Source organism: Chiloscyllium plagiosum, chromosome 12 (genome assembly GCF_004010195.1).
Source record: "Chiloscyllium plagiosum isolate BGI_BamShark_2017 chromosome 12, ASM401019v2, whole genome shotgun sequence".
Lineage (NCBI taxonomy): Eukaryota > Metazoa > Chordata > Chondrichthyes > Orectolobiformes > Hemiscylliidae > Chiloscyllium > Chiloscyllium plagiosum.
This window is the reverse complement of record NC_057721.1, coordinates 14,168,809-14,182,173: the sequence shown is the minus strand read 5'-3', so window position 1 is coordinate 14,182,173 and position 13,365 is coordinate 14,168,809.

Sequence of the window (13,365 nt, the reverse complement as noted above, 5' to 3'; positions counted from 1 at the left end):
ATGAGGAGCCATATCAAAGTATAAACACCTAACTATGCTTCCATTTGGTCTGGGGAATTTCTAAAAACTGAGCTAAGATTTTCACTCCTAGTTTCAAAGTTATTTTTCCTGCAGAAGGATATATAGAATTACAGGGTTTTGATTCTGAATACCATGGTATCTATTGGATCTTGAATTAAAAACGCAAAAGATCAGTATAACTAACCAAAAACTGGTGACTTCCCCTTCAGCTTAAAGACACATATGCAAGAGTGAATCAGAAGCCTGTTAGTGTCCTGTAAATGGTTTTGATAGAGTAGGGGAAGAGAACATATGTGTTTGTGTTTGCCAGGAATCCAAATACCGCGGTCATGAAAATAAGTTGATCAGAAATAACTCTATTAAAAAGTATTCAGAAGTAAAACCTGCACTCAGTGGTTAGAACTGCAACTTGCTACCACATAGTGTGGTTAAGGTTAATCTCCGCTCTGGTTTGTTTACATTGGGCATGACCTGTTCATTTGAATGCACATACTTGTTTTTGGTCTTGCAATGCATTGGGAGCATCTTAAAAAGGATGAATTGGGAACAGCTTGCACAGTACCTTCTGAGTCACTGTGTAATCATTCCATGGACAGTTTATAGTGAACACTGATTGAAATGAATAGAATCAATATATATAGAGGAGAAGCTAGTTGATTCCAAGATACATTAAATTCAAGGAAAGTGTGCTGTTAAGGAGGAGGATAGATCCTCCTTAATGTCCAGTATGGATCAGTTGGGCTGAATAGCCTGTTTTTGAACGATAAGTTCTATATAATTCAAATGAGTTACACACTGCCAGTAACAGAAATTTGAGAAATGAGATTTTTAAAAGAATGTTGGTAATTTGGTCTCCCAATTTTGGATTAGCACTTAAAGGAAACTAGTGGCCAATTCTCCAACTAGTGTTAACTTAAAATAACTCTGATTTGGAGGTGCCGGTGTTGGACTGGGGTGAACAAAGTTAAAAATCACACGCCAGGTTATAGTCCAACGGTTTAATTGGAGGCACTAGCTTTCAAAGCCCTGGTTGTTCATCCTGTACACATTGTCCTGCACACTAAAACCTTTACATTACCTGTTTGAGGCGGTGATTAATCTTTTTTTTATTCATTCATTGAATGAGAGTGTCGTTGTCTAGGCCAGTACTTACTACCCATGCCTAATTGCCCAGAGGCCAGTTAACAGTCAACCACATTGCTGCGGGTCTGGAGTCACATGTAGACCAGACCAGCTAAGGATGGCAGTTTCCTTCCCTAAGGAGGTCAGTGAACCAGATGGGTTTTTTTCCTGACAATCAACAATGGATTCATGGTCATCATTAGCCGCATCATTCCAGTTTTTTTTATTGAATTCAAATTCTATCATCTGTCGAGGTGGGATTCAAACCCAGCTCCCCATGACATTACCTATGTGTCTGGATTAACAGTTCTGAGGTAACATCACGAGGCCAACAACTCCTCTTAGTCTCTGTGGATCAGCATCAGTTGTTCTTGCGCACACCTAGTCAATGAAATAAACTCCGACAGCCAGGAAAACAAAGAAGAAACTGAAGCTAAGGAGTGACTTTATAACCACATCTGATCAGATAAACGCAAAGACATAAAGGTGAACCTGGAAAAGAAGCCTGTCATGTTAATCTCAGTTTTAGAGTGAAGAGCTGCTGGTGACAAGAATCTGCCTTCTAAATAGTAGGCTGGCTTGCCTGATGTCAGCTGAAATCACACTTGGACAGGGTCCACCTTTCACTGGAGTCTGGAACACTGTCCTGCAATTACTTCATACGTTGCAATGATGCTTCTAACATGTCTCATGAGCATTTTGTTTAGCTATTAATGAAGTGAAGGAGGGAGGGATCCAATGAACATGATAATTCTGAATGAGATCAGAGTCATGATTAGACCAAAGTAAGGAACGAGTTTGCATAATCACCAAAGGGAGAAATGATGCTTTGAAACAGAATCTGAAAATAATGTTAAAAATAACTTGGAACCTGGTTGTACAGCAACATACTTAACATCCAAATTAAAATAAGAGAAATAGAGTTGATGTTCAATTCTGGTGTCCCTGCTAGAGGAAAGATGTTGTGAAACTTGAAAGGGTACGGAAAAGATTTACAAGGACGTTGCCAGGGTTGAAGGATTTAAGCTAGAGGGAGAGGCTGAATAGACTGGAGCTGTCTTTCCTGGAGCGTCAGAGGCTGAGGGGTAATCTTATAGAGGTTTATAAAATCATGAGGGGCGAGGATGGGATAAATAGCCAATGTCTTCTCCCCAGGGTAGGGCAGTCCAAAACTAGAACGCACGGGTTTAAGGTGAGAAGGGAAAGATTTAAAAAGGTACCCAAGGGGCAGCTTGTGCATGTATGGAGTAAGTTGCCAGTGGAATTGGGAGGTCGGTACAATCACATTTAAAATGCATCTGAATGTGAATATGAATAAGGAGGGCTGACAGGGATATGGATCAAATGCTGGCAAATAGGACTTGATTTATTTAGGATATCTGGTCAGCATGGATGAGTTGGACAGAAGCTTCTGTTGCTGTGCGTACAATTCTATGACAAACCAAAAAGTGAGGAACCAGGCTTAGGTGAAATAAGTGAAACCTATCTATGTAAAGAAGTAAACTGTCTTACTGAAATATTTGTATCATCAATAGTCACAGGTGAGGTGCCGGAAGACTGGAGGTCGGCTAACATGGTGCCACTGTTTAAGAAAGGTGGTAAGGATAAGCCAGGGAACTATAGACCAGTGAGCCTTACGTTGGTAGTGGGCAAGTTGTTGGGGGGAGTCCTGAGGGACAGGATGTACATGTTTTTGGAAAGGCAAGGACTAATTAGGGATAGTCAACATGGCTTTGTGCATGGGAAATCATGTCTCACAAACTTCATTGTTACTTCTTCAAAAAAACACAAAGAGGATTGATGAGGGCAGAGCGGTAGATGTGATCCATATGGACCTCAGTAAGGCGTTCGATAAGGTTCCCGATGAGAGACTGATTAGCAAGGTTAGATCTCACGGAATAGGGGAAGAACTAACCATTTGGATACAGAACTGGCTCAAAAGGTAGAAGACAGAGGGTGGTGGTGGTGGTGGAGGGTTGTTTTTCAGACTGGAGGCCTGTGACCAGTGGAGTGCCACACGGATCGGTGCTGGGTCTTCTACTTCCATCATTTATATAAATGATTTGGATGTGAGCATAAGAGGTACAGTTAGTAAGTTTGCAGATGACACCAAAATTGGAGGTGTAGTAGACCACGAAGAGGGTTACCTCAGGTTACAATGGGATGTTGATCAGATGAGGCAATGGGCTGAGAAGTGGCAAATGGAGTTTAATTCAGATAAATGCGAGGTGCTGCATTTTGGGAAAGCAAATCTTATACACTTCATGATAAGGTCCTAGGGAATATTGCTGAACAAAGAGACCTTGGAGTGCAGGTGTATAGCTCCTTGAAAATGGAGTCATAAGTAGATAGGATAGTGAAGAAAGCGTTTGGTATGCTCTCCTTTATTGGTCAGAGTATTGAGTACAGGAGTTGGGAGGTCATGTTGCAGCTGTACAGGACATTGGTTAGGCCACTGTTGGAATATTGCGTGCAATTTCGTCTCCTTCCTATGGGAAAGATGTTGTGAAACTTGAAAGGGCTTGGAAAAGATTTACAAGAATGTTGCCAGGGTTGGAGGATTTGAGCTATAGGGCGACGTTGAATAGGTTGGGGATATTTTCCCTGGAGCGTCGGAGGCTGAGGGGTGACCTTATAGAAGTTTACAAAATTATGAGGGGCATGGATAGGGTAAATAGACAAAGTATTTTCCCTGGGGTGGGGCAAGTCCAGAACTAGAGGGCATAGGTTTAGGGTGAGAGGGGAAAGATATAAAAGAGACCCAAGGGGCAACTTTTTCACGCAGAGGATGGTATGTGTACACAATGAGCTGCCAGAAGAAGTGTTGGAGGCTGGTACAATTGAAACAGCATTTGAATGGGTATATGAATAGGAAGGGTTTGGAGGGATATGGGCCGGATGCTGGCAGGTGGGACTAGATTGGGTTGGGGTATCTGGTTGGCATGGACAGGTTGGACCGAAGGGTCTGCTTCCATGTTGTACATCTCTATGACTCTATGACAAATACATATTGCTGACCCTGGCACAGCTCTGGGTGAGTGAGGGAATATTAGTGGTTTTGGGATCAGGAATTTAAAAAGGGGTTGGTGGGCCATCCGTGCTCCATGGACCTAAGTCAGGGTGGAGGCAGCAAGAGGGCAAAGACCCCAGACTTCACCTTCCTCCTGATTAAACCATCCCTGTACCAAATTTTACACATTACATCTCACCTCTAGGAACAGGAATAAGAATAGGCCATTTAGTTCTTTCAGCCTGTTCCATTATTTAATCAGGTCATGTTGACCTCTACCTCAGCTCCTGTACCCTGCCTTAACTCCATCTCCATCAACACCTTTGGTAACAGCTTTAGTCTTGATTTTAAAAAAAAATTGTCCTGACATCAGGTGAGAGAGAGTGTGGAGTGAGTGGAGTGAGTGAGTGTGTAGGTCATCACTCCAACGCAATTGGGGATAGTTCCCTTTCTACTTATTTTAAAGCTTTTAATAATGGTCAATGCTTCAATGCCCTTTAGTCATCGATATTCAAGAAGATGAAGGGCTTTTGCCCGAAACGTCAATTTCACTGCTCATCGGATGCTGCCTGAACTGCTGTGCCCTTCCAGCACCACTAATCCAGAATCTCGTTTCCAGCATCTGCAGTCATTGTTTTTACCTAGATATTCAAGAAAATACAAGCCCAGCCTCTGCAAGCTGTCTTCATAATTAAATGTTTTCACCTCGGGCAACTTAAATCATAAAGGCACTTGATGGGCATTTTATATTTCCTGCTGCTTTCCAATGTCATCCTCTATTCACTCCTCCTTTTCTGCACCTGATACAGTTCCCCAGGTACCAGTAGATCTTTTCAGTGTTTCCTTAGAATTGACTTCAAACACCTGCTTTGCAACATTGAACCTGCTGCAAAGGGAGTGTAGATCAAAGACAGGACTGATGACAGATTCTCCAAGCTCTGTCTGGCAGCATGGGACGACACAGCCACTGTTATTTGGTACATAGAATGAATAGGGATGCTCTATTCTCACATACATTTAAGGAAAGGTTAGAAACACAAGGCACAAAGAAATATGGAATTGTGCTACTAGAATTAGCTGGAAAAGTGGGAGGCTTGTTTTGATCATAACCATCAGCATTGATCAGTTGAGCCACATTTCATTTTCCATGCAGCTGTAATTCAAAATAATCACTTTAACATTGCGATAAGGATGACTGGAACTGAGCCTTCAGTCCACATCCTCACATCATGCAGTTTCCAAATGGTAGGCATCACTTTTGACAGAACATTCCTGATGGGCATTTTTACAAGCTTCTAACAAGAATGTAGGATTTTCCTTGGTACCGCTGGCATTAATGGATGTCTATGTTTTGTCGCAGGCTACATAAAAACATGATAACTGCTGAAATAGTTTTCAGTCAGAGTTCAATTTGTATACAAAGAGACCAGTAATCAAAGTTTGTGCGAAGATTTGTAGCTCAGGTGCTCGTTGTTGTGGTTCAGTTCGCCGAGCTGGAAGTTTTTGTTGCAAACGTTTCGTCCCCTGGCTAGGCGACATCATCAGTGCTTGGGAGCCTCCTGCAAAGCGCTTCTTTGATGTTTCCTCCGGTGTTTATAGTAATCTGTCCCTGCCGCTTCCAGTTGTCAGTTTCAGCTGTCCGCTGTAGTGGTTGGTATATTGGGTCCAGGTTGATGTGTTTGTTGATGGAGTTTGTGGATGAATGCCATGCCTCTAGGAATTCCCTGGCTGTTCTCTGTCTGGGAAACATCAAAGAAGCGCTTCGCAGGAGGCTCCCAAGCACTGATGATGTCGCCTAGCCAGGGGACGAAACGTTTGCAACAAAAACTTCCAGCTCGGCGAACAGAACCACAACAGACCAGTAATGTAACCACATCATTACTCTAATACACTTCTGTTGAAGTCCTAAGGACTTTCCCTTTGGCCATAAAGTTTAAAATACATTATATTAAAGATATGGGCCACTACAAATAGGTAACTATATCAGTATGTAAAGCAATATTGATATTTTACTTGAAAAGCTAACGTATTAATTGATAAACATTTGTCATCCTCTCTGGAATTATACAATTTTCAATGAATAAAAAGGATCAAAATATAATATTCACAGATTTTTAAAAGATAACTTGAAATCCCACAATGTCAGATTTTCTGACAGATTAGTTCACTTCATTAATTTTGTCAGAAGGTGGCCTGAGAACAAAATAGAAAACAGTCTCCTGTAAAAGCATAACATGTTAAGGCAAATTATGTGTCAGCTTTCACTCAGTAAGCACGCTCTCACTTCGAAGTCAGACATTTGTGTGTTCAAGTTCCACTCCAACATCTGATCGCATACTCTTCACGGATGCTCCAATACAGAGTGCAATATGTCAATTCTTTTGAGTGATTTTCACCATGACATCTCATGAGATTTCTTACAGTATCTTCTTAAAGTTAACTTGTTAACTACACACTCATCCCTAACGCATCCCTCACATCTCTTATGCGCCAATTTGTGGAACAACTCACCACTCAGCGGCTATTCATTGAAAGGCAAGCATCCTAGGTTCCCTTGCCATCTGTAACAGGCCACTGTGCACTGGGCAAGCACTGGTAATCTGAAGCTGCTCTGCTTACTGACTGACGCATTGCAAGATGGTACCTCCATACCCCTGTCCATTCTCTGACAGGGGTATGGAGGTACTGTTTGAGGGGCAGCATTGAAGAAGAGTGTTGTCTTGCCAAAAGACTGGCAGAGGAGGCTGCACTACCCTGTCAACCTGGTGGGAGGTCACCACCCAGGTCAGTGTAGTCTGAATGGTGTGGTATGGAGGCACGGCCAAAGTCAATGACCATTTCCCCTTCGACAAAGATTAGTTTTACACTTCTTTCCGACACCTTGCACTCACTCTCTCTCTGCTATTACGTCCCTCTTCACCAAGGAAAATCTGTAACATTTTCCCTTACTCACTCTCAACAGCCCTCCAACCTCACCCATCTCACTGACCCTGCATGCCCTCTGCATTGCCTACTCACACAGCCTGGACTCCCTACCACCTTTACCAACAACCATGCCTCCCATTTCCATCTCAATCTCACACATTCCCTCTCTCAATCCAGCAGGAAGCAGTCTGCAATAGGGCAGAAATTTCTTGGATGGGTAGAGTAGTGCCAGATATTAGACTCCTCAGCCCCTGTGAGTAGAGAACCCTAGCCCTTGCAGGAGAAGACCAGGACTGCTCCTGCATCATTCCTCATCACACCACAACTCTTACAGTAATCTCATTGCCAGAATCATTTATGGCACATCTATACTCATTGTTAAGTGAGCCTTTGTCTTTTGCAGGTACTAGTAAGAGGACCACCACCCCTGTGAAAAAATAGCTGGCTTCACCAGTAGCCACTTGCCCATCTGGCAAACACTTCTGTACTCAAAGATATGACAACTGGACCACGGGAAACCTTGACAACACTTCAGATGCCCCTTCCTTGAGGGGTGTGTGTACCTCATGTTCATGAATCATACCGGAGCAGCGGTTTGTTGCTAAAGAAGATGGAGGATCCTCACAGGTAGTGAACTGAAATCACCAGGTACCCACTCGGACTTCCGTGTTGAGAATTCCATTGGAGCTAATACGGCTCATTTAGTGAGAATGGAATCTAAATGTGAATTGTGTTAATAGAGCAGTGAACAAACTTTAATCCCCCTTAATTTTCAACTTGCACTGCCTAGTCAGCAACTCATCTCCCCACTTGGCAAAGGCATGCAGCAAGTTGCTTCTGATGTTGGGACAGGTCCCGCCAGCCTTCTTGCCCAATTTTGCCTCAAATCCCACTGTAACCCACATTGTTTAGGCCCAACCACACTGTTCAAAGGAAAACCAGAAGTTCTTTCCAGTGTTTGGGGTAATACTTACATCTCACCCAACATCAGATTGGTTATAAGAAGATGATATGCAAATTATCACATTATATCGCATTGTGAGAATGTCCCATGTGCAAATCGGTTGCCACATTTACCACTTTGTAAACAAATCTATGCATCACTCTTGCAATGACAAATTTAAGTTTTGTCAAGTGGCTTGGAATGCTGGGAGATAATTATCATCTCCAAAACTTGACCTACTCTTGGGAAATAAAGCAGGGCAGGTGACTGAGGTGTCAGTGGGGGACCACTTTGGGGCCAGCGACCATAATGGTATTAGTTTTAAAATAGTGATGGAAAAGGATGGACCAGATCTAAAAGTTGAATTTCTAAAATGGAGGAAGGCCAATTTTAATGGTATTAGGCAAGAACCTTCAAAAGCTGATTGGGGGCAGATGTTCGTAGGTAAAGGGACAGCTGGAAAATGGGAAGCCTTCAGAAATGAGATAACAAGAGTCCAGAGAAAGAATATTCCCGTTACGGTGAAAGGAAAGGCTGGTAGGTATAGGGAATGCTGGTAAAGAAATTGAGGGTTTTGTTAAGAAAAGGAAGGAAGCATATGTCAGGTATAAACAGGATGGATCGAGTGAATCCTTGGAAGAGAATAAAGGCAGTGGGAATACACTGAAGATAGAAATCAGGAGGGCAAAAAGGGGACACAAGATAGCTTTGGCAAATAGAATTAAGGAGAATCCAAAGGGTTTTTACAAATATATTAAGGACAAAAGGGTAACTAGGGAGAGAATAGGGCCCCTCAAAGATCAGCAAGGCAGCCTGTGTGTGGAGTCGCAGATGGGGGAAACACTAAATAAGTATTTTGCATCAGTATTTACTGGAAAAGGGATATGGAAGATACAGAATGTAGGGAAATAGATGGTGACAGGATGGTGATGGTGAAGGAAGTGCTGGATGTCTTGAAACACATAAAAGTGGATGAATCCCCAAGACCTGATCAGGTGTACCCTAGACCACTGTGAGAAGCTAAGGAAGTGATTGCTGGGCTACTTGCTGAGATATTTGTATCACAGGTAAAGTCCTGGAAGACAGGAGGTTGGCTGACATGGTGCCACTGTTTAAGAAGGGTGGTAAGGACAAGCCAGGGAACTATAAACCGGTGAGCGTGACATCAGTGGTGAGCAAGTCGTTGGAGAGAATCCGGAGGGACAGGATGTACATGTTTTTGGAAAGGCAAGGACTGATTAGGGATAGTCAACATGGCCTTGTGCATGGGAAATCATGTCTCACAAACTTGATTGAGTTTTTTGAAGAAGTAACAAAGAAGATTGATGAGGGCAGAGCAGTAGATGTGATCTATATGGACTTCAGTAAGGCGTTCGACAAGGTTCCCCATGGGAGACTGATTAGCAAGGCTAGATCTCATGGAATACAGGGAGAACTAGCCATTTGGATACAGAACTGGTTCAAAGGTAGAAGACAGAGGGTGGTATTGAAGGGTTGTTTTTCAGACTGGAGGCCTGTGACCAGTGGAGTGCCACAAGGATCAATGCTAGGTCCACTACTTTTGTCATTTACATAAATGATTTGGATGAGAGCATAAGAGGCACAGTTAGTAAGTTTGCAGATGACACCAAAATTGGGAGGTGCAGTAGACAGCAAAGAAGGTAACCTCAGATTACAACAGGATCTTGATCTGATGGGCCAATGGGCTGAGAAGTGGCAGATGGAATTCAATTCAGATAAATGTGAGTGCTGCATTTTGGGAAAGCAAATCCTAGCAGGACTAATACACTTAATGGTAAGATCCTCGGGAGTGTTGCTGAACAAAAAGACCTTGGAGTGCAGTTCATAGCTCCTTGAAAGTGGAGTCACAGGTAGATAGGTTAGATATGATGCAGAGCTGGGCTGAGGAGTGGCAGATGGAGTTCAACCCTGCCAAGTGTGAGGTTGTCCATTTTGGAAATACAAATAAGAATGCGGAATACAGGGTTAACGGTAGGGTTCTTAGTGAGGTGGAGGAACAGAAGATTTACCAGGATGTTGCCTGGAATGGAGAGGAAGTCGTACGAGGATCGGTTGAGAGTTCTCGGCCTTTTCTCGTTGGAACGGCGAAGGATGAGGGGTGACTTGGTGGAGGTTTATAAGATGATCAGAGGAATAGGTAGAGTAGACAGTCAGAAACTTTTTCCCCGGGTACAACAGAGTGTTACAAGGGGACGTAAATTTAAGGTGAAGGGTGGAAGGTATAGGGGAGATGTCAGGGGTGGGTTCTTTACCCAGAGAGTGGTGGGGGCATGGAATGCGCTGCCTGTGGGAGTGGTAGAGTCAGAATCTTTGGTGACTTTTAAGCGGCAATTGGATAGGTACATGGATGGGTGCTTAAGCTATGACAAATGTTCGGCACAACATCGTGGGCCGAAGGGCCTGTTCTGTGCTGTATTGTTCTATGTTCTATGTTCTATGAAGGTGGTGTTTGGTATGCTTTCCTTTATTGGTCAGAGGAAGAGTATAAAGGCAGTGGAAGTTTCTCGCGGAGCTATCCCGCACATAACACACACACACGCGGAGCTATCCCGCACATAACACACACAGGAGTCGGGAGGTCATGTTGCGGCTGTCCAGTACATTGGTTAGGCCACTGTTGGAATGTTGCATGCAATTCTGGTCTCCTTCCTATTGGAAACTTGAAACTGCATCAATTAAGCAGCCACAAGTGGAGCTATACCCAAACATCATCTTTTGTTTCCTTTTGCTGAATCATCCATCAGTATCATTTTTCTGAGAAATTCTTTTGAGTTAAGATCAGGATCTTAATTCATTGAATTTTATTGACATTAATGAAAGTTTGAGGCAGCAGCTGCAAATTACTAGAAGTAACTCAAGGAGCTATTATCAGACTGTTACTAATTGTGATGCTGTGCACTAAGAAGCAATCACAGCCAAAAGGCTGCTTTCATTGTAAGGATGCCAACTCTCATGTATGTTAGCACAGCAGTAAATGTTTTCAACGCCAATTAACCCCGTTATCTAGCATTTGGAGGTGTGAGTGGAGGAATCCAATTAACCTAAGCCATGCAAACTCATTCTCCATTTTAAAATAGTTCTATCCCATCATATTCGAAATTATCAATACTGGTGTGTAGTATTCCATGTAAACAGTTCATTTGATAATCATCTTAGTTATGGTTTCCTCAAATCAATAGCATTCCTAAACATGAACTTAGATGGCACAGATTTAGATTAGATTCCCTACAGAGTGGAAACAGACCCTTCGGCCCAACAGGTCCACACCGACCCCTCAAATAGTAACCCACCCAGACCCATTTCCCTCTGACTAATTGACCTAACACTATGGGCAATTTAGCATGGCCAGTTCACCCGACCTGCACACCTTTAGACTGTGGGAGGAAACCAGAGCCCCTGGAAGAAACCCACGCAGACACCAGGAGAATGTGCAAACCACACACAAACACACACACACACACACACACACAGAGTCACACGAGGTTGGAATCGAACCTGTGCCCCTGGCACTATGAGACAGCAGTGCTAACCACTGAGCCACCCACTCATTATGTAGACAGTGCATTTAATACTCAAACACTGACTGAAAGGATCTCATGTATAATTGTACCTCAAGGAGTGAGTGGGATCCAAACAAAATACATTAGAACTGTGAGGGGTGGAATTTTGTTTTACAAAACTGTGTCCTGGTGAGAATAAAAACTGAAGGGGCTACTGCACAGGGTCAGGGTGGGTTATTGATGAAATTACTTTCTTCTCAGCTCATACTCATGCACACGTTATGGGTTAAATTTCATATTTTACAGGTGAGCAAAAAACTCTTCCACCCACCAACTCCCCCGAGATGGGGCTGTCGAAGCTTCATTTTTAAAAGGCACCTGGACAGCTCTCTACAACCTCAGAGAATCAATCAAACTTTAGCTGTCACCCCCACAGACTTCTGGAGATGTCACAGACCAGACAAGAATTCTAGCAAGGCCTCCCCAGAGGTTCTGCTACAGGAGGGAGTTATTTTCCCCCATGGTTGGCGACAAGGAGCCAAACCCAACTGATATAGGCAGCCTAGACATCACTGCAGAGGTCAGCACAGTGTCACAAAAGAATGAATAACTTGTTGTATTCCATTAGGGCGCGTACCACTGAATTCTCAATGCTTCGTGCTTCTATGAGCGAGCACTGTAAGGCTACCATGGCTGATACTGTCACACCCAAGGTTAGATACCACGTATCTCCAGATGTCTCATAAACAAATCAGCATTTGCCAGTTCATTGCAGACATGAACAGTGCTGCGAGTATTACCCTTTAAACATACCGTAAATTCTCAGGTAATAAGTCAACCCCCTATTTTTGGCCAAATAATCTAAAAGTTTCCACATATCATATGTGAACATTGACCCGAGTTCTTTACAGATAACAGGTTAATGTTTATGAGTCAGCGTGTTCGCTCTCACATCCTGGTCCAGCTTACCAGGCTGCCGGTTGTTCCACTCTGCTCCTGGTCTTCCAATCCACTATCAGAGGATTTGAGACTGGACTTGAACACAGCAATTATCAACAAACAGCCTTACTTCTGATCTTATTGCAAAATTAAGTCACTTATAAAATTAGCTGAAGATTGTGAGGCCCAGGACACTACCTTGAGAAGTTCCAATGTTCCATAACCATTTAAGTATGACTCTAACAACTGATTCACATAGGTTTCAATTTTGCTAGGTCACTTTGACTCCACATTCAGTCAGCCTTGATGACAAGGGCAATCTCTTTCACCTCAGCTGTCCAACTCAGTTCCTTTGTCCATAGGCTAGAATGTGGTGAGCTGAGAGGATCTGGCAGAACTCAGACTGACATCAGTAAGCAGGTCCTAATATGGGGCTCTTGATAGCAAAAGATAAAATACAACTCAACAATCCAAGCTTACCTCCCATTAGCACTCAAGAAATGCAATAGAAGTAATTTACCCAAAATTATATAAGAGAAAACTTAATGACCTATTCACCATAAATGTTTCTTACTTACGTGTACTTCTTCTATCATGGTAACAAGTGTAACTCACTTACTTTTCGGTAAATACCAGTAAAACTGACGAATGAGACATATTGACTCAACTCATCTTGAATTTCCATTAACCCTTTCAGATATGTTATGACCTACTCCTGGAACAAATGGGAGATGACCTGTTGGCCTAGAGAAAAGGACACTGCCACTGTGCCACAAGGGTCCTCCAATCTTTGCTGTATATTTCAAAATAGACCTTTGAAAATGCTAGCACTTTTACTTTCAAGGGCTTGTTCTCCGCTTTCCCTCCTTGCCACCCCGCCGGAT